General features: G+C 38.6%; 1 protein-coding gene across 1 annotated transcript in view; it reads left to right on the top strand.

Moving 5' to 3' along the window:
- The window catches only part of LOC112654825 (uncharacterized protein C3orf20 homolog), a 107,561-nt gene that overhangs the window by 23,345 nt on the left and 61,875 nt on the right, over positions 1 to 22,341 (top strand). The gene's annotated exons all lie outside the window — the stretch shown is intronic.

The following is a 22,341-nucleotide window of genomic DNA, read 5'->3' as shown; positions in this document are numbered from 1 at the left end:
ATTGACAAAATATCTACTCTGGAACTAGACAATGGAGCTGATGCTTTTCATTTGTTATCTATACTACTTAGAATAACCCCATGAGAGAAAGGCAATTATCATCTCCATCTTACAGATGAGGAAACTAATGTGCCAGGAAGTGTGGCTATTTGTTGGGAGTCATACAGATAGAAAAAGGCAGAGCCAGGATGAAACCCAGGTCCATCCAAAGTGCACCGATGTTCATCAACCATGCTTTATTTTCATTCCAGTTTTCCACCTGGCCTTTGGTGTGAAAATAACCACTTATGCTTTGTGGAATGTCTTTTAAATGTGATACATGCTTAGTATTTAAAATACTTATTTAAGGGACACCTGGGTGGCTCAGTCTGTTAAGTGGTTGAGCATTTGCTTTTCAGCTCAGGTCGTGATTCTGGTGTCCATGTCCTCCATGGGGATGGAGCCCCATGTTGGGTGTAGAAATCATTAAAAAAATAGTAATAATAAACTTTACATAAAATAAAACAAAATAAAATTACATACAAAAAAGTAAATTGCAAAACGAGAAATGTTTAGATCAGAAGAAAATACATTTTAATACTGTTGATAAATCTAAATTGTTAAGAGAGATCTTGTAATGTGAAATTCTTTATTAGATTTTTCTAAAATACTGGCTTTTCCTGCTCTGGACAGGAATCAAACAGCTTGTGCAAGGACTAGGAAAAAAGTGACTGCAATCATCTGACTCAGTCTCTTTGATGGTGTCTTTCTTTTTAAACCCCTTTAAGGAATGGGAAAGACAGAGTAAGCCCAGAGCCCGGGCCTTGGTTAAGATGTTAGATCTTGTGCTGAAAATTCCTGGTGATTTAATAACAAAGAATAATTTCTAGTGAAATTTAATATTGAAATTAGTATTTAAATTTTTAAACTTTGTTTCACTGAAATTATTCTTTATTGGTTGAATCACCAGGGATTTTTACATTTAAATTAGTAAATTTAGGGACCCCTGGGTGGCTCAGTGGTTGAGCATCTACCTTCAGCTCAGGACGTGATCCCACAGTCCTGGGATCCAGTCTCACATCAGGGTCCCCTGCATGGAGCCTGCCTGCTTCTCCCTCTGCCTGTGTCTCTGCCTCTCTGTGTGTCTCTCATGAATAAATAAATAAAATCTTTAAAAATAAATTAAAAATAAATGAATTAGTAAATTTACTATATTGGTAGATTTAGTATCTAAATTTACATCATATTAAAATTATTATTTTAAAACACCTATGCTTAGGGGTGCCTGAGTGGCTCAGTCAGTTGAGAATCTGACTCTTGATTTCAGTTCTGGTCATGATCTCAGGTTTGTGAGACTGAGCTTCACATGGAGCTCTGCATGGACTGTGGAGCCTGCTTAAAATTCTTTGTCACTCTCTGCCTCTCCTGGCTCCTGTGCACTTCCTCTCTCTCTCCCTCAACTATGCATAGTATATAAATTAACTTTTATTGTGCAGTTATCAATGTTTTGTTTTAAGATTTCTCCCCCTAGTTTCTATAACTGGAAAAATCTTTCCTCATGCTAAAATTAGATAAACCTACTCTATTTTTAATTTCTTTTTTTTGCATTTAGTTGGAAATTTTGTTGTGTGTGGTATGAAGATTCTAGCTTTCTTTCTTCCATGCTAGTAATTATTGAGTGCTAATAATAATAGCTAATGTTTATCGAGTGCTTGTCTTATATAAGCCACTACACAAAGCAATTTACATGCCTCCATAAGTCACTGCTTTTATGCCACGGTCAGAAAGCTAGTGAATGGCGGAGCTGCTATATACTCTCAGATTTGTCTGATACCAAGGGCTGAGCACTATCATCACTCTGGAGCCACATATTGAATACATTCTGTGTTATCCCCTGATTTGAGTTCTCAACTTAATCATACCTTCAGTCTTACATACATTAAAGTCTGCTTTTGAGCTGTCTATTCTATTTCATTGATCTGCCTAATTGAGTTTTCATCTATCTCAAGAATTCAGATTATACAATATGAGAGAGACAAGCAGAATGTTAAGAAAGGGAGCTTGAAGCCAGCCAAATTTATTGGGCTACAATCCCAGCTCCATCCACGCATGTGATCTTGGGACAGGCATCTAATTTTCTCTTTGCCTTATTTTCCTCATATGTAAAATGTAGTTCCTCTAACTACCTTCTAGAGTAGTTGTAAAGCTTCCTAGCACATTCAAAGAGGATGTGCTTGGAAAGGAATGAAGAGGCATTCAATAACTGTTAGCTATCACCATCTTAATAATATCTGATACAACGAACTTCCTCTGGTTACTATTTCAACATCAAAAACAGCTTAAATAATTTCACCAATTTATTCTTCCAGGTGAACTTAGAATTAGTTTTTCAAGTTTAAAAAGACCTCAAGTGATAGGAGCAGGCACTGTATTTTAGGGGTGGGGGGGACTTATAGGTAGTATAAGAACTCCCTGTACTTTCCACTCAATTTTTCTGTGAACCTAAAACTGCTCTAAAAAATAAAGACCAGGGGATCCCTGGATGGCTCAGCAGTTTAGCGCCTGCCTTCGGCCCAGGGTGTGATCCTAGAGTCCCAGGATCGAGTCCCACGATGGGCTCCCTGCATGGAGCCTGTTTCTTCTTTCTCCTGTGTCTCTGCCTCTGTGTGTGTGTCTTTCATGAATAAATAAATAAAAATCTTTTAAAAAATAAATAAAGACCAAAGCAAAAATTGAAAGAAAAAAAAACTTGGAGTCAGAACATCTAGATTCATTAGTCAATGGCGTGGGATCTTGTGTAAGTCTCTTGAACTCCCTGAACCTCTGCTCCTTTAGTCATTTAGGGATAATAACATGTCTTCTGCTTACCACAGCAGGTAGTTGTGACTCAGTATATATAAGCGTACTTTGCAGACACTGAAGCACTAAGCAAGCAAAAACCATTTTTTAATAACCCAGTACCGTCAGAAGTGGTTTATTGAAACAAGCCTAGAACCAAGAAGAGATGGCTTGGCAGAGTAGATGGAGGAGGTGAATTTAGCTGGCACACAGCACCAAGGATGAGTATGGTGCTGTTATACATCACCCATAGTAATAAACTATGTTAAAGGAGTGGTTTTTTAACAGTGAGAATTGCTAATGTTGGTAGAAATTCATTCCCAAGGCATTTATCATATACAGAATCCAAGCTTTAAAAAGAACTCGTGTAATTTTACAGTGTGTGCATTACAAAGCATTTCTGCAAGAAAATCAGCCAAATTATAACATCCCTTGGTTCCCAGGGTAAGAGATAGAGCATGTAGATTTAAAAAATGATTGCTGGATGAAATGCAATTTTAAGCAAATCAGAACTATTGGCATTTGTACCCTACCAAATTTCTATCACATTTGCTCAACACAGAACATTGTAGAAGTTTAATATCAAGTCAGACCTAGGGAAATTAGAGAAGAAAGAATCTTCTGTAGCTCCATTGGCAGGTGCCAAATAGACTCTCTTTTCTTATCACTGGAAGACTAGTCTGACAAATGTAGTGAACCCTCCCATCCCAGACCAGATCCCAAAGTGCTCCTTACAGCAGAGCACATCCTCCACAGTGGAGCCTGAATCAGATCTCTGGGCTGTGACTAGTGAAGGTCTAGTCTTCTGATTTTATTCATATTTACTATTATGGCATGGTGGTACAAAAGCATTAGGCTAGGAATCCCATGCTTGCTTCTAGCCCTGTCCCTGCCGTTTCTTATTTGTGTGACCTGGGGTACAAGAGGCAATGTCTGTAAAGGTACAGAGCTTGAGCTTTGTAGTTCACAAAAATTTCATGCTCCCATTTGCCAACCGTGTGACTTGGGGCACTTATTCTGCTTCTCAAAGCTTTACTTTTCTTATAGAAGATGGAGGTCCTACTAAAATGTACCTCATAGGGTTATTGAAAACATTACATGAAATCATGGGGTTAAATAACTTAGCACAAACTGTAGAATATAGTGATTGTTTGATAAACAGTAACCATTATTTAGGATTTATCAATTCCTTTTTCTGTGCTTTGGCTCCATCTGTAAAATGGAATGAGACATTGTTCAAGCATCCTTCAGTTCTTAGAGTCAGTGAATGCCCTCACTATATTGAATTTAGCTTAGATTCCTAGGCAGTTTTGATTTGAGATGATTCAAGATGTAGTTACCTTTCTATTCCAGCCTCTCTCTTAAAGTGGTCCAGATGCCAGAGGGCTGGGATAATTGGGTAACTTCTGACTTAGAGAAGGATTCTTTTGTAAGCCCCAACAATGACTTTTCCTGGGAATGACCAATCACCCAAAACTTCCAAGAAACCTTTTATGCAAATATTAGGGCTCCTTTGTTGAACTAATCAATTTGGTGATAATTATCACCTGCTGGAGAATCCAGAGGTCAACTTCTGACCCTCAGGCAAGAGGAAAGCAAAATCACCCACTGCTAGTTTCTTGAGAAAAGGCAGAGAAGGGCAGCCTTTTGTTGGGAGAGAGGCTGGTTTGTCTTTACACAATAACCAATACTCCTTGTCTAGAGTCTTGTTAAAGGGATTAGAAAAGGAAGCACTTACTACTTTTAAAGGAGTTATGAGGAACTTCCCCAAATAATGGTTGCCCACTGGCATTCATATAAAGTAGGAGATTTTGCATGAGAGTTTTTTGCACTATAACTTTGTATCTTGATTTCTGGCCTTGCAGGTAAGGAGGGGGAGCATGCCTTTGTTTTCTCCCAATGTTTATAACTATTTACACTTTAGAGGCATACTTACCTTTCTTAATAATCTGAAAGGTCCATTTGTAGAGAGTTACAGAAAAATGGAATCATGTTTCCGCATTGAATGAAAAGGGCCAAGATGTGGGCCGGGTTAATGGTCATTAGATTCAGGTTTCAATTGGTTTATACATGTGTGTTGTTAGGCTGACATCCTGCCAGCGTTTGATGCTCATAAATGGAGTGGCATATGTGTGTTCTATGTGGAGAAGAGTGGCAATTTATAATTGCTCTTTTATGAGAACAGAGGAAGGAGAAGGAAAGCAAAACAAGAAACAAATGGCAAGAGAAACCAGTTGTTTTAATCAAGCATTTCCATTTTTGAGTGGTAGATCTGGTCTTTGCCCAACCTCCTGGCTCTGGTTCCTTTCTCACAGGACTTGCTGAGAAGTCCCCACCCCCCCTTCTGAGAGGGGCAAGCAACCCTTGCTGGTTGCTAGGGACTCCCATCCCCAGCACCTCCTGTGCCAACAGCACTATGGCTATTATACCTCTCTCTCCCTCCATTACTCAGCTCTGTTATTCCCAATTACTTTTTTTCATCATCATAAATGTACTCTTTAGTCCTCCCATCTCCTATTTCACCCACCCGCCTCACCCCACCCCTCTCTGATAACCGCCAGTTTGTTCTTTAGAGTTAAGAGTCAATTTTTTTGGTGTGCCTCTCTCTTTTCCCTTTGATTGTTTGTTTTGCTTCTCAAATTCCACATATAAATGAAATCATATGGCATCTGTCTCTCTGATTTATTTTACTTACCATTATATTCTCTAGCTCTATCCATGTTGTTGCCAAAGTAGATTTCATTCTTTTTTATGGCTGAATAATATTCTGTTATGTATATACCACATATTCTTTATCATCTACTGATGAATGGGCTGCTTCCATAATTTGGCTATTGTAGATAATGCTGCAATAAACGTCAGGATGCATGTATTTCTTTGAATTAGTGTTTTTGTATTTACAATTTATAATTTGTATTTGTAAATACCCAGTAGTGTGATTGATTCCTGAATCATAGAGTGATTCTATTTTTTTAATTTTTTGAGGAACCACCATACTGTTCTCCACAATAGCTACACCAGTTTGCATTCCCACCAACAGTGCATGAGGCTTGCTTCTCTACCACATCCTGTCAACACATGTTGTTTTTTGTGTTTTTGATTTTAGCCATTCTGACACATATGAGAATCATGGTAGTTTTGATTTGCATTTTCCTGGTGATGAGTGATGTTGAGCATCTTTTCCATGTGCCATCTGTATGTCTTAATTGGATTATTTGTGTTTTGGGTATTGAGTTATATCCTTTCTTTATAGATTTTGGATACTAACCCTTTATTGGATATGTATTTGCAAATATTTTCTCCCATTCCATAGGTGGTCTTTTAGTTTTGTTGATTGTTTCCTTTGCTGTGCAGAAGCTTTTATTTTGACATAATTCCAATAGTTTATTTTTGCTTTTATTTCTCTTGCGTCAGGAGACATAGCTAGAAAAATGTTGCTATAGCCGATGTCAGAAAGATTACTACCTGTGCTCTCTTCAGGATGTTTATGATTTCAGATCTTAATACATTTAGATCTTTAATAAATTTTGAGTTATTTTGTGTATGGTATATGAAAGTCATCCAATTTCATTCTTTTGCGTGTTACTGTTCAGTTTTCCCAACACTGTTGAAGAGACTTTTTTCCATTGTATATTCATTCCTCCCTTGTCAAACAAGGGAGGAATGATATATATATACAATATATATACACACACACACACACTATATATATATATATATAGTATACAATATATATATACACCACATATATATACATATATGTATATTGTATACTATATATATATGTATATATATATATATATATATACACCACATCTTCTTTATCCATTCATCTATGGATGGGCATATCAGCTCTTTCCATAGTTGGCTATTGTGGACATTGCTGCTATGAACATTGGGGTGCATGTGCCCTTTTGGATCATTATATTTATATCTTTGGGGTAAATACCCAATAGCAAAAAATAATAATAATACCCAATATCACAATTTCTGGATTGTACAGTAGATCTATTTTAACTTCTTGAGGACTCTCCATGCTGTTTTCCAGGGTGGCTATACAGCTTGCATTCCCACCAACAGTGTAAGAGGGTTCCCCCTTTCTCCTTCATCCTCACCAACATTTGTTGCTTCCTGATGTGTTAATTTCAGTCATTCTGACTGATGTGAGGTGTATCTCATTGTGGTTTTGATATGTATTTCCCTAATGCCGAGTGATGTTGAGCATTTTTCGTGTGTGTCTGTTGTTTATTTGTATGTCTTCTTTGGAGAAACATCTGTTCATGTCTTCTGCCCATTTCTTGACTGTATTATTTGTTTTTTGGGTGTTGAGTTTGATAAGTTCTTTATAGATCTTGAATACTAGCCCTTTCTCTGATATGTCATTTGCAAATATCTTCTCCCATTCTGTAGGTTGCCTTTTAGTTTTATTGAGTATTTCCTTTGCTGTGCAGAAGCTTTTAATCCTGATGAAGTCCTTGTAGTTCATTATTACTTTTGTTTCCCTTGCCTTTAGATATATGTCTAGCAAGAAGTTGCTGTGGCTGAGGTCAAGGCGTCTGCTGCCTGTGTCTCTTCTAGGATTTTAGTGGATTCCTGTCTCACATTTAGATCTTTCATCCATTTTGAGTTTCTGCCCTCCCTGGGGGTGGCACATACACCAACATATTCAGTGATTTGCCAAATCAAGTTATCCTTGGAACCTTCACGCCTTTTGGATGTGGTAACATTTCTTTTCCTAATGGGTATGTGAGATGCCAGACAAACTAGAATCTGTGGGTAGGCCGAGGGGTGGAGCAAGAGCTAAATCCCAACAGAGGGGAAGGACAGGAAAGTGATCTTTCACATGATCAACCTCACTGGGAAAACAGATAAGGAAAATGAAACATACGCATGTGTTCACAGCAGCTCTAGATACAGACTGACAAGTTGTAACAGGCCGAAAGAGTCCAATTGTGCCATCTGTGGAGTGATGCTGTGGCTCTCAAGAGCAGAGGGACCTGAATGAAGGGAAGGCCCCAAGAATGCAAACTGCTGGGAAGTGAAAGAGGGAGATTTATTTAGGTGAGCCAGGTATCAGCTGGGCCTCTCTGTCCCCTTAAGAATGTGATCACGCTGGCAGCACACCATCCCATGCCCTTAGAAGGTCACATCCAGGGCAACCCAGGTGGCTCAGCGGTTTAGCACTGCCTTCAGCCCAGGGCCTGATCCTGGAGACCTGGGATCGAGTCCCACATCAGGCTCCCTGGGTGGAGCCTGCTTCTCCCTCTACCTGTGTCTCTGTGTGTGTGTGTGTCTCATGAATAAATAAATAAAATCTTAAAAAAAAAAAAAAAAAAAAAAAAGGCAGCTCCGGTGGCGCAGCGGTTTAGCGCCCCCTGCAGCCCAGGGTGTGATCCTGGAGACCCTGACTTGAGTCCCACGTCGGGCTCTCTGGGTGGAGCCTGCTTCTCCCTCTGCCTGCAGTCTCCGCCTCTCATTCTCTCTCTGTGTCTCTATGAGTAAATAAATAAAGTCTTTAAAAAAAAAAAAAGAAGGACTCACTGAACCTTAAAAAAAAAGTTACATCCCCCCCAAGAATGCTGCAGAATTCTTAAGGGTTATGATCTGGTGTCTCCTCTGACTTTGGTACTCTGTCTCCTCTGAATCTTGTTCTCCACTCTCTTGTAACTGTGAGTTTATTTTGACTTTCTTTTGATGTGAACCAATTTTTTTAAATCGCTTTTTTTTTTTAATTTTCCATAAATACCACTCAATGGAGGCCTCTGTGAGGATGGCTGAATTTGTTGGTAATTTGGGTCACAGGTAGCTTACTGCTTAGTGCATCAAACATCTCAAATGAAGTGTAAAATGTAGGAATGTGTTCCTTTTTAATAAAGATTTCATTTATTTATTTGAGAGAGAGAGAGAGCATACAAGTGGGTGGAGGAGTAGAGAGAGAGGGACAAGCAGACTCCGTACTGAACTGAGTGTAGAGCCTGATGCAGGGCTCCATCCCACCATCCTGAAATCATGACCTTAGCTGAAATCAAGAGTCGGATGCTTAACTGACTGAGCCACCCAGGTGCTCCTGTAGGAATATGTTCTTAAAAGTGGTTCATCTATCCAACATGTTGTCCAATTCTTCATTTTCCTCTCCAAGATCCTCTTTTCTTCTTATCCTATTTTAGGAGCCCCTCTTTCCTTTCATTCCCCACCCTCCAAATCCATCCATTTTCTTAATGAAAGAGAAGTTCAGGTCTTTATAGCTATATGCCCAACCAATTAACATTTGTATATTCAGGCACTTAGCTAACAATCCGGATAAGTCATCCTGGGAGTAGGCATGAGGAGATAGAAGAGGGATCAAAGAAGGAGTGAGGTTATTTTTATTGCCACACCATTGCTACCATACGTCTCATTCATTCATTTGTGTATTTCTCCTTTCCTTCATTCCTTTTTTTTTTTTAAGATTTTATTTATTTATTCATGAGACACACAGATTGAGAGAGGCAAAGACATAGGCAGAGGGAGAAGCAGGCTCCATGCAGGGAGCCTGATGTGGGACTCGATCCCAGGACTCCAGGATCATGCTCTGGGCTGAAGGCAGGCACTAAACTGCTGAGCCACCCAGGTGTCCCATCCTTCATTCCTTTAGTAAATATTTATTGACCATCTATCACATGTCAGACACTCAGAGAATAATACAAAGGTCCTGTTTGTCAGGAGATGTGTTACAGGAACACTGAAAAGCAATATTTAGAAAGGGAAATAAATGCATAAAGTTGAAACAAAAAGGTATCTGTAGAAACTATTTATATTCATTGATTCAACAAACATTTGCAGAGGACCTACTGGTGTGAGCACTATTTAAGCACAAGGGATGTAGCAGAGACTAAAACAAAGTCCTGTCCTTATATAGCTTACATTTTAGTGAAGGCAGACAGTAAAAACAAACAAATATACACCATATCAGGTGATAAAGAGGACTTTAAAAAAATCAATTATTAAGCTGGATAAGGGGAAGTAGATTCGTGGGAATAGGAAGTTGCTATTTTGTACTGATGGCTAAAGAAGAACTCTTTGATAAAGAGCCATTTGAGCAGAAACCTATGGTAATGTGGGGCATACCATGCTGTCAATAGGGAAAGTGGTCTAGACCGAGGGAAAAACCAAAAGTATGAGCATATTTAACAAATCCAAATTAAACCATGATCTCTGGAATGCTGGCTCCCAGAAAATGTCACCAAAATATCAACCCGATGAGAAGACAAAGATGAATTTATTCTAACCAAGGGAAGGGAGATGGAATCTTCATAATTTCCTGTGAGTGGAGAGGCCAACCCAAAAATCTACTGGCTGAGGAATAAGGTCTTCTTATCATGGATACAAATTTTAGTCCACATGTTCAAATAAGCAGGAAATACAACTTCATTTTTTAAACCCTCAATTTAATTTCTAGGTATATTTCTAGGCAGAAACTTAAAATGCTGGTATCCATGCCCTAAGAGTTTATTTCAGTTCCAAGGAGCTGATGAAATGAGAAGACATTAGTGGTTGGGGAACTGTTTTGTTCTTAAACATCTTCATTCCAAATGGTCTGCAGTGATTGGTCTCTGAAGCTCATGGGTGCATCCCTCTGACTCTAGTTATAAGGTCTTTCAAGACCAAACTCTTTCTCAGATGCTTTCACATCCTTCTCAGCACACAGGAAACATTTGTCTGGCTCTGTCTTATGCTGAACATGGGAAAATTGAGACTGTCCTACTCCCATCCATGTAGAGCCCCATGCAGTATCTATTCTCTTACTCTTGAATTATGTTGAGCCTGAGGTCAGTTCCAAGGCTCACCACCTACCCAGACTTTCACATACCTCAAATTCACCTGGGGCCTCTACTGAGCTCCCCTTACCCCCACCCCATCCTGCAACTTGGCTTCAGGAGGATGGCACAGAGCTTTTTCTCTAAAGGTCTCTACTGCTGAACTCTCTTACCTCTGACATTCCTTTCCATGCCCACTCCTTCGGGGTGGGAAAATCTGCTCCTGACAGATTGCAGTCTCCCATATCCCTTTTGCCATGTGTCTAGAGTTCAGCTTTTTTACTCCAAAAGCCAAGAATTTGACACTTTTATTTTCACAACACTTTCCTGAAACCACAGGTGATGTTCAAGATCTACGTGAGTAGGAGAAGGCCATGGGTAAGGAGGAAAGACTGGGGAGAGGGTACAGTGCAAATTTCTCCCACTACATTACATAACATTCCCATTAAGGGTGATTAGTACATGAACAGTGTAAATACTTAGAATGTATATATGTGTGTGTGTGTGTGTGTATGTATATACATTTACATATTGTACCATAAAAACATGGCAATCTATACACAATATTTATAGTCATTTAGCAAGAAATATATATGCGTTATTGCTTTTATAATCATAAAAAATAAATATTATTTTAAAATTTATGTATATACATTGTGCCTATCCCATAGTATGGTTGTGAAGACCTAAATAAGACAAATTACTATGTAAGTTCTTAGGGCATCCTAAGATAGGGATGATAAGACAGAGATAAGTTTTGAATGTGATGGATATGTTTATGGCATAGAATGTGGTGACGGTTTCATGGATGTATACTTATCTCCCAAATCATTTAGTTGTATACATTAAATATGTACAGCTTTTGTATGTCTGTCATAACTCAAAGTGGCTTTTTTTTATATATAGATGGATGGATGGTTGGATGGATTGATGGATAGATAGATGGAAATAGGTCAATAGATAAAGATTTGAAAAGTTCACGAAATGGTGATGCTGTGTGGCAGGAAGAGGGGGCAGAGAGTGTGTGGAGTGGGGAGTCTTGAGACTACCAAGGCTGAGAATGTGTGCACATGTGACAGTGTACAGGCAGGAACAACACTGAGAGATGCCATCATAGGGACTATGAAATTATGTGTTTTAAAGTGTTATGGCTCTATACTGCTTTAGGAAATGTGCCATAAATGTGCCATAGCTAATATTTCTTTGTAAAGTCAGAGATGGTTAAGTGTAGAGATACAATACTAAGAATGGAGTCTGACCTGGAAGACCTATACTGTTCTTAATAATACTGGAATTTCTATCTGTCCTTGGAAATTGCCCATGAGGATCTTGATCTCAACTTCTTATCCCAGTGATATTCCTGAACCTAACCGGTGCCTGATCCAAAGCTCCCCCTGCTTTCCACCTGCAGCTTTCCCCAATTCGAATCCCTCCCTATCTCATATTTCGGAAATCAGGAAAAGGAGGGAAAGGTATGCCACTAGGTGTCAGAGTAAGGAGAGAGGTAGCCTAAAGGAGTCAGGTAACAATGTCAAAATGTCCACAGCCAAACAAGTGCAGGAGGCAGAAGCTGCAGGTCTTTTTCAAGACCACCACCTTCAGCAGGTGTTAATTTATTGTTGGTTGTCTGGGGCTGCCATTACAAATTGCCATAAACTGGGTGACTTAAAGTAATAAAAAGTTATTCTCTGGAGTTCAGGAGGACAACAGTCAGAAATCAAGGTACTGGCAAGGTTGATTCCTTCTGAAGGCTCCGAGAGAGTATCCATGCTATGTAGTTCTCCTAGCTTCTGGTGGTTGCTGGCAATCCTTGGTGTTCCTTGGCTTGCAGACGATCACTCCAATCTCTACCTTTATTTTCATATTGCTTTTTTCTCTGTGACCTCTCCTCTTCTTACAAGGACACTAGCCATTGGATTTAGGACCCATTCTAAATCATCTTGAAGTCTTAAGTATATCTGCAAGCCCTATTTCCAAATAAAATGACATTCTGAGATTCAAGGTGACCAGGAATTTGGGAGGTACACTATGGCAACTCACAATAATTACTGTTCCTTTATATTTACCTTTATTTGAGATATTACGTACCCTCATACCTCTGCCTGCTCGCCGTCCATGTACTTAATTTCAGTTTAGTTGGTGATTCATATTTAAAGCACCACAGATGGAAAATTTTGACCAAAGTTAACTTAAATATATATATGCAGCAAATAAAAGAAAACCATAAAATATGGGCTTAAAAAAACATTTTCTAGCCTTCAAAGCTTTAGGAAGAGATTGACATTGTAGCCTATTCATATGACAGCTTTTCAGTGAACTAAGGCACCATGTCAGTAAACTCATCCTCCAGATTTGCTGAATTTGAATTTTTCTGAATGAGCCCTAATCTCTTATTTTCCCATCTTTTGTGTTTTGAATTCTCTTGATTTCAAGGTGATGGGAATTGAAGGTTAGGTCATCCAGAAAGCAAGATCCCCCTCGTCCCTTTTTAAAACCATTTCATAGATATGCTTTTATGTGTTTCTGGCATGTTAAGCATTTCATATGATGACCATGCTTTGGGTGAAGCCCCTTTCCTAACTGTTATGAGCCAAATCACCTGTTGAATGTGACAGAAGTTTACCAGCAAAAAGAGTATAGGTCCACAAAAAACTAAAAATAAATTTAAAAACTAATGCTTGATTCTCAAGATGCAAATAGAGAGAGACAGATGGGGCAGCAAAGTGCCTTGGTGAGTGGCATGTAAATACCTGCCCTCCATGTGTAGAGCCTTTCCCAACTTTGATGTTGAGATGAAAAGATGATGACAGAATCTGGAAGCATTTCAAAGGCAGAGAAAGTGCATACTTTCAAAAAACTCTTTCCCTCTCCCAGCCCTAGTAGCTCAACAGTTTCAAAAGAAAGATTAATAAATACTACCTAGTTTTATGGCATTTTAAATGAACATTTTATTCTGTGACACCACAAAGTGGAAAAGTAACAATTGCTTTCATGAAGTACAAATGTATTTTCACTCAGTTTTTCCAGGGATCATTAAAGTTAGATTCTTTGGAAATTGTTTCTGGAGAGCTCAGTTAAAACATCTCACCCTTATTGACTGCTAATATATATCGCTTTATGTTGAGGGCACTTTTTCATGTTTTCTCGTTTTCCCAGGAACTATCATGATTAGGTGTAATTCCTAGCTAAGGCAAAGTGAAGCTCAGAGAAAGTGGATAATGTTTCCCAGGCTACATGGTAGAGAAAAACATTGAAGTCAGTTTTCAGACTCTAACCCCAATGCTATTTTTCCTCTTTCCAACCTTTAATACATTGAAAGCTGAGAACACAACATATGAGTAATAATAAGAGTAGTAATAATCAGGGGCACCATAGTAGTACAAGTGGTTAAGCTTCCGACTCCTGATTTTGGTTCAGGTCGTGATCTCAAGGCTGTGAGATCGAGCCCCACATTGGGCTCTGCACTGGGAGTGGAGTCTGCTTAAGATTTTCTCTCTCCCTCTTCCTCTGCTCCTCCAATCCCCTTCTCTCTATCCTTCTCTTAAACAAAATAAAGAGTAGTAGTAATCATAAACATAATCATTTGGTAATAAGCATCGGTTAGATGTATCTAGCAATAGGTTGGAGCAACAGAGAAATTGGGCTTTGTGTATCTAGCAGGCTAAGTATCTAGCAGTATCTAGCAGGCTAAGCTCAGGCTTCTTGACAGGTAGCTATGTTCCAAAGCAGTAAGAGTAAAGATAAATCTCAGTGCATACACAATTTTCAAGTCTTCTCTAATATCATGTTTGCTAAGGACTCATTTGATTAAAGCAAGTCATGTGACCAAACCTAGATTCAAGGAGTGAAGAAATAGACATACTTTTCTTGGAAGAAGCTGCAAAATATTGTGGCCATTGTTGGAATTGATCACAAGGGCAACACTTGAATCTAAATTATGACTTCTCTCTTTCTCTGTATCTTTCCATCCCTGATTCTATTTTAATCAATTGCATGTAGTAGAATTTGAGAATCATGAATATATAAAATGATCACTTAACAGTATTAGTATGTTAACATCCAATCCCTCCTCTCAAGAATGTTCATGAAAATTTGCAACGATTGATTATCTTCTTTCTCCTGATTTTGGTCCAGATGTTCCTATATTCTCACTTGGAATTCTGTGTCATCCTCTGATTCCTTGCTATAGTCTGTAGATGATTCAACCTGGGTTGGTCATGCCCTTTTATTTCAGGTCTCAAGTACGTTATCTATAACTGCTCACAAAGTTCAGATACTATGAAATTTATATTGTGTTAATGATTTCTTTCCCTGTTTGGTATTCTATAGGATCCCTACATTCTTAACTGTCTGGAAATGTGAATTCTTCTTGGACTCACTAGAATATCTGTGAATATCTCCTAGAAATTGATATTTAAAACAATGATGGAAGTAATTTAATGGAATTCCCCAGGTATAGGCTAATGATGCTTTAAATACTTTTCCCTTTTGAAACTTGATGCTTCTTTTCTTCATGACAAGGTGTTTTGCAGCTCTAGCATTTGGAATTAACAGCTCTTCACCTGCTGCCTCATCCGGGGGTTTCACTATTAACTATTTCATAAAGACTTCCGTGTGGATTTTGTTGTCCAATGAGAGTTTGTATCAAAATGGAACTTGGTGACTTTGAAACTTTCAGAAGACCTTTTTCCTGTACTAGCCTCTTTCCAACCTCATCTCCTACCACTCACCCCCTTGTTTACTAAATTTCTGTCTCTCTTTGTGGTCTTCATAGCCTTTGTTTCCTGGGACTGAAAGTTCTCATCCCAACTCTTTGCAAGACGGGTTTCTTATCTTTCAGGTCTCAGTTTAAATGTCACCTCCCTGGAGAGAGCTTTTCTTTTTCCTTTTTGTTTAGATAGCTTTATTGAGAAAAATTATATTCTGTAAAACTCACCCATTTAAAGCACACAATTCAATGGGTTTTGTGGAGGTATATTTACAGGTTTTGGGAGGTATATTTACAGAGTTTTGCAACCATTACCATTATCTAATGTTAGAACATTTTCATTACCCTGAAAAGAAACCTTATACTAATTAGCATCCACTCACTCTTCAACACTCTCACCTCTAACTCTAGGCAGCTATTAGTCTACCTTCTGCCTCTATAGATTGGTCTGTTCTGGATATTTCATATAAATGGAATCATATAATATATGGTCTTTTGTGACTGGCTTTCTTCACTTACCATTAGGCTTTTAAGGTTCATCTATGTTGCAGCATGTGCCAAACCTCATTCCTTTTGACAGCCAAATAATATTCCATTGTATAGATATACTACCTTTCATTTCTTCATTCATCAGTTGGCAAATATTTGTGTTGCTTCCATTTTGGGTGCTACTATGAGTAATGCTACTGTGAACATTCACAGGTTTTTGTGTGGACATATGTTTTCATTGCTCTTCAATAGATAACTAGGAATGAAATTGCTGAGTTATATGGTAACTCAATTTTTAAACTTTTAAGGAACTTCCAGACTGTTTTCCAAAAGAAGCCTGTTCTGACCATCCATTTTAAGAAGGCCTCTCCTTTCCATTATTCTAGTGATGACTTTATTGTTTCTTAGCACTAATCATGATCTGAAATGAAATGTTCATTTATTGGGTCTATGGACTAGTATCTGAGCTCCATGTTGGGAGGGATCACTTATATCTTGTTCACTCCGTTGTTCCCAAATACTTACTATGTCCCTAGTATATAGTGAGTGCTTAATAAATGTTTGTTGAATGATTGAATAGTGAGTGAATAAGACTCTTGGGAATATTTGTGTCAAGCTATTGGGAATGGATGGTGGGGAGTGGGGAGGCTAGGATAGATGGAATTCTATAAAAACCAGTCATAGAAATTGTAATCAAAAAGGTTGTAGCAGTTAGAGGTTTTTTTTTTGTTTGTTTGTTTTGTTGCTGAAAGTAGAGTTAGGATCCTTTGCTATAGCAAATAATAGAAAATTCTACTCCAAATTATAGAGAGGATAGACTCTAGATACAGTATAATTTGTGATTTGGTCATGTCATGAAGGATCCAGATTCTTTTTTTTTAAGATTTATTTATTTATTCATTCATTCATTCATTCATTCATTCATGAGAGACACACAGAGAGAGGCAGAGACACAAAAAGATGAAGAAGCAGGCTCCTCACAGGGAGCCTGATGCAGGACTCGATCCCCCCTATCCGGGATCATGCCCTGAGCCTAAGGCTCAGCTCAACCACTGAGCTACCCAAGAGTCTCATGAAAGATCCAGATTCTTTTCATCTCTCCACTCAGCTATCCTTGGCATCCTTTCCTTCAAGGTGGTTCTCCTTTGTGGCGACTAGTGACAGTGGCTACATGCTCTTTTTTATGTCTAGGAGTTAAAAACTTTTTTTCCAGAATAAACTATATATATATATATATATATATATATATATATATATATATATATATATGTATATGTCCTTCCTTTCAGTCTCTTTAGACCAATTTAGTCATAGGCCCAATGTCAAGGGAATGCCATGTACCTATGGGCTTGGATACTCAGCATCTAACCCCTGTAAATGGGGATGGACTCAGTGAAGGGTGAAGAGCTGAATGAACAGGAATTTGTTCAAAAGGGAGGAAGGCTCTTAAACAAACAAGGGGCAATTAAAAAAAAAAAAAGGAAGGAAGGAAGGAAGGGAGGGAGGGATAGGGAATGGACGTGAGGTAGGCAATCAACAGTCAAGTAGATAGAACTTGATTTGGGTCAGCAATCTGTAAGGATCTGATCCAGTGGGAAAGGGCAAGGCAGCAGGAGGATTTCCAAAGATGTGGTGATAGTCAGTGGAAGAGAGAATAGTACCTGGACCAGGGACTGGCGAAGTTTTTCTATAAAGGGCTAGATAGTAAATATTTTGGGTTTTGCATGCCATACAGTCTCTATGGCAGCTACTCAACTCTGCCACTGTAGCATGAAAGCAGCCATAGCTAACACATAAACACGTGGGCATGGTTGTGTTCTAATAATATTTTTACAAAAACAGGCAGCAGGCCAAATTTGGTCTGTAGGTTAAAGTTTGCCTAGACTGTGGATAATATCACATAATTATCCTTGCTATTGAGAAAACAGCTTAGAAGTCATGTTTTGCTAAAGTTGGATCAGCATTTTCTTTTTTTTTTTTTTAAAGTTTTATTTATTTATTCAGGAGAAACACAGAGAGGAGAGAGAGAGAGAGGGGCAGAGACACAGGCAGAGGGAGAAGCAGGCTCCATGCAGGGAGCCTGACGTGGGATTCGATCCCGGGTCTCCAGGATCACACCCTGGGCTGAAGGCGGCACTAAACTGCTGAGCCGCCCGGGCTGCCCTGGATCAGCATTTTCATTCTTGTATGTACTCTTAGACAAGGACTCTCCTCTAAGCTTGAAGATTTAATTCATAAATACCTAATATTTATTGAGCACTTACTATGTGTAGGCTCATCTGCATTTCATTATTTATCTAATTACTCTCTTGCTGCTTTCAAGATTTTCTGTTTGTCATTGGCTTATTAATGGTTTGACTACAATGTAAGTGTGGATCTCTTTGAACTTTGAATTGTTCAGTTTCTTGGATGTATATATTAGTGTATTTCATCAAACATGGGAAGCTTTGGGCCATTATTTCTTTAAATATTTAATCCTGTTTCATATATGTTAGTGTTTTTAATAGGGCCCCATAGCACCCTAAAATTCTTTTTTTTTTGAGAGGGAGTGAGAGAGAACAGAGGAGGCGGGGGAGAGAGAAAGAACCCCAAGCAGACTCCATGCCCAGTGTGGAGCCCAATACGGGCTCAATCTTACAACCCTGAGATCATGACCTGAACCGAAATGAAGACCCAGGTGCTTAACCAACTGAGCCACACAGGCACCCCAGAACTCTGAAATTCTATTTCTCTTCACTCTTTTTCCTTCCTGTTCTGCAGACTGGATAATCCCTACTGAGGTATCTTCAAGTTCACCGATTCTTTTGTCAACTCAAACAGGGTAGCGAAGTTTTCATTTCCATTATTGTACTTTCTAATTCCAAAATATCCACATTGTTTTTTTTAAATTTCTTTTTGTTTCTATTCCCTAATGAGGAGTCATTATAATCCTATTTTTCTTCAACTAAAAATTATTCCCTTTAGTTTTTTTTAAACATATTTATATTAGCTGACTTAAAGTCTTTGTAAGTCCAACATCTGCACCTCTTAAAGATAGCTTCTATTTCCTGCTTTTTTCCCTATGTGTAGGCCACATTTTCCTATTTCTTTGCATGTCTTATAATTTTTTACTGAAGCTAGATATTCTAGATAATATATTGTAACAACTGTGGATTCTGATCCCTTTCAGATTGTAGAAGTATATCTTTTCTAATTTTGTCTTTTACAAATAACCCTATGATATAATATGCAACTCACCCAGACCAAAAAAAAAAAAAAAAAAAAAAAAAAAACCCTTTAAGGCATAACTCCCTTATGGAAGCTAGTTTTTCCTAGTATTGGCTCCTGAATCTGTTTCTTAATAGTCTGATAGGGTCAGCCTAATCTAGGTATCAATATATAATGACACTCGGGAGAGTTGTGAAGATAAAAAAGAATTGTTTAAAAAGGTCTAAGCTGGGGATCCCTGGGTGGCGCAGCGGTTTGGCGCCTGCCTTTGGCCCAGGGCGCGATCCTGGAGACCCAGAATCGAATCCCACGTTGGGCTCCCGGTGCATGGAGCCTGCTTCTCCCTCTGCCTGTGTCTCTGCCTCTCTCTCTCTCTCTGTGTGACTATCATAAATAAATAAATTATTAAAAAAAAAAAAAAAGGTCTAAGCTGGGCAGCCCTGGTGGCACAGCGGTTTAGCACCGCCTGCAGCCTGGGGTGTGATCCTGGGGACCAGGGATCGAATCTCACGTCAGGCTCCCTGCATGGAGCCTGCTTCTCCCTCTGCCTGTGTCTCTGCCCCTCCCTCTCTCTCTCTTTCTGTTTCTATGAATAAATAAATAAAATATTTTAAAAAAGAAAAAGGTCTAAGCCTATAGTCTATGGTGATAAACTCCAAATAATCCTCTACAATATACTGATATAAAGAAAACTGCAAAGGACATTTGTTCAGAGGCATGTGGGATTAGTGTTTGGTTTTACATAACTAAGAAGGTGAAAACATCTAAACATCTAACTGGCAGCACTAGGCCTGAGTTGCAGGCTGGACCCTACTGCTCCAGACTCTAGAGCGCCAGACTATCCTGAGATGCCCATTTGTTGCATGAATATTCTGATAATTGAGTCAAAATCTTTGCTTAAGTACTGTTTATTAATGTTAAATCCTTATTAATTAATTCACTCCTGTGTGAGACTTCACTTTCCTTTAACGAACAGAAAATACTGTCTCTGACTAAGGGTTGCTGAAGCTTTCTGCAACTCTAACCAGAGAATTAACTATTTACAGCTTCTCAATAAGAAAGTGCACTATGATGTAGGAGGGAGGGTATATTACTGTTTGTACATAAAAGTAATTCATGGACATCACAAAAAAATTGTATTGCACGGAAATTAAAATTCTCTTCTCAACCTCATACCCCTTCTATCAGTGTATCTACAGCAAAGAACATTTTTATTTATTCTTCAAAATATAGTGGATTTAAATCCCCACACATACATCCAATCACACGTTTGCTTAGTTTTCTCTTTTTCTTTTTATGACAGGCATTTTAAATTCCCAGTGAAAAAAAGTATTTCATGTCCTAAAGTCTGAGCTAAATTTGAGACTCCATTTGGGAGGTCCTATAATCATTCATTGCAACACCCTTAACACATCCCCAAAAAGAGAGCTCAATTGATAAATAAATGATAAATAAAATGTAGTCTATTGATACAATGGAATACTATTTAGCCATAAAGCAAAATGGAGGACTGATACGTGGTACAATATGCATTAACCTTGAATGCATTATGCTAAGTGCAAGAAGCCAGTCTCAAAGACCACATATTGTATGATTTCATTTGTATGAAATGTCCTGTATAGGCAAATCTATATAGATAGAAAGGAGATTAGTGGTTGCCAGGGAGACTAGGGGAGGGAAGAATGGGGAGTTACTGCTAATGGGCATGTGGTTTTCTTTTGAGAGTGATAAAAATATTCTAAAATTTATTGTGGTGATAACTGTCCAATTCTGCAAATACACTAGAAATCACTGAATTGTACATTTTAAATCGTGAATAGTATGACATGTGAATTATATCTTAATAAAGCTGTCATATATAAAAAAGAACTTGGGCAGCCCGGGTGGCTCAGGGGTTTAGTGCTGCCTTCAGCCCAGGGCGTGATCCTGGAGACCTGGGATCCAGTCCCACGTCAGGCTCCCTGCATGGAGCCTGCTTCTCCCTCTGCCTGTGTCTCTGCCTCTCTCTCTCTCTCTGTGTCTCTCATGAATAAATAAAAAAATAAAACCTTGAAAGAAAGAAAGAAAGAGAAAGAAAGAAAGAGAAAGAAAGAACTCAAGGGAACCGGGTGGCTCAGCGGTTGAGCGTCTGCCTTCGGCTCAGGGTGTGGTTCCGGATTCCCAGGTTCGAGTCCCACATTGAGCTGCTTACATGGAGCCTGCTTCTCCCTCTGCCTGTGTCTCTGCCTCTCTCTGTGTCTCTCATAAATAAATAAATAAATAAATAAATAAATAAATAAATAAATAAAATCTCTTAAAAAAAGAAAGAACATGGGCGGCCTGGGTGGTTCAGCAGTTTAGCACCGCCTTCAGCCCAGGGTGTGATCCTGGAGACCCTGCATGGAGCCTGCTACTCCCTCTGCCTGTGTCTCTGCCTCTCTCTCTCTGTGTCTCTCATGGGTAAATAAATAAAATATTAAAAAAAAAAAAAAGAAAGAACTCAAAACATTAATATGTAATTTGCTGTCCTATATTGCATCATTAATGTAGATGTCATTGTTTCCCTTTTGCCTGCATCAACATTGGACCTAAATGTTGTACTCTTTGTTTGCAAAATCGTGTGAATATTTTTAAATTCCCCTGTCATTAAATCATGTTAAATTTAAAATAAAACCTATAAATGAAAAAAGAATAGTGGGTGATGCAAAAGATTGGGCCACATGATTTCTGAGATCTCCTTTAGGACTAATTTACAGGTAATTTTACAGAATTACAAGTCAACAATATTTTTTTTAAAGATTTCATTGGTTCTGTTTGTTGTATATTCTTTTTTTTTTTTTTTTTTTAAGATTTTATTTATTTATTCGTGAGAGACACAGAGAGCGAGGCAGAGACATAGGCAGAGAGAGAAGCAGACTCCATGCAGGGAGCCCAGTGTGGGACTCTATCCTGAAACTCCAGGATCATGCCCTGGGCCGAAGGCCGGCACTCAACCACTGAGCCACCCAGGCGTCCCAACAAGTCAACAATATTAAAATTGAAATAAAAGTATATCTCAAATCTTCACTTTCTGGGTAAAAACCGGAATGTTTAGTGCCTTGGTCAGGCTTTACTATTGCTTAAGAGTTAAGCTTATACTGGGAAATTGTCCCCTTGACTATTTGTTACATAAAATTAAATGTCCAAGATGAGGATTATATTCATAAAACAGGAGGGGATTTCCCCCCACTTGCCGCTGTGGAGTGACTGTCATCCTCATCCTCTTCCTGTCTTCTTTGCTGATGGTAACTAGCAAATGAATACAACACCATCTGCTGATGATATTTTGGGAACGTCACAGAAGCC

Source organism: Canis lupus, chromosome 15, assembly GCF_003254725.2.
Source record: "Canis lupus dingo isolate Sandy chromosome 15, ASM325472v2, whole genome shotgun sequence".
Taxonomy (NCBI): Eukaryota; Metazoa; Chordata; class Mammalia; order Carnivora; family Canidae; genus Canis; species Canis lupus.
The sequence above is the reverse complement of the archived record's forward strand: the minus strand, read 5'-3'. Positions and strand labels throughout refer to the sequence as shown.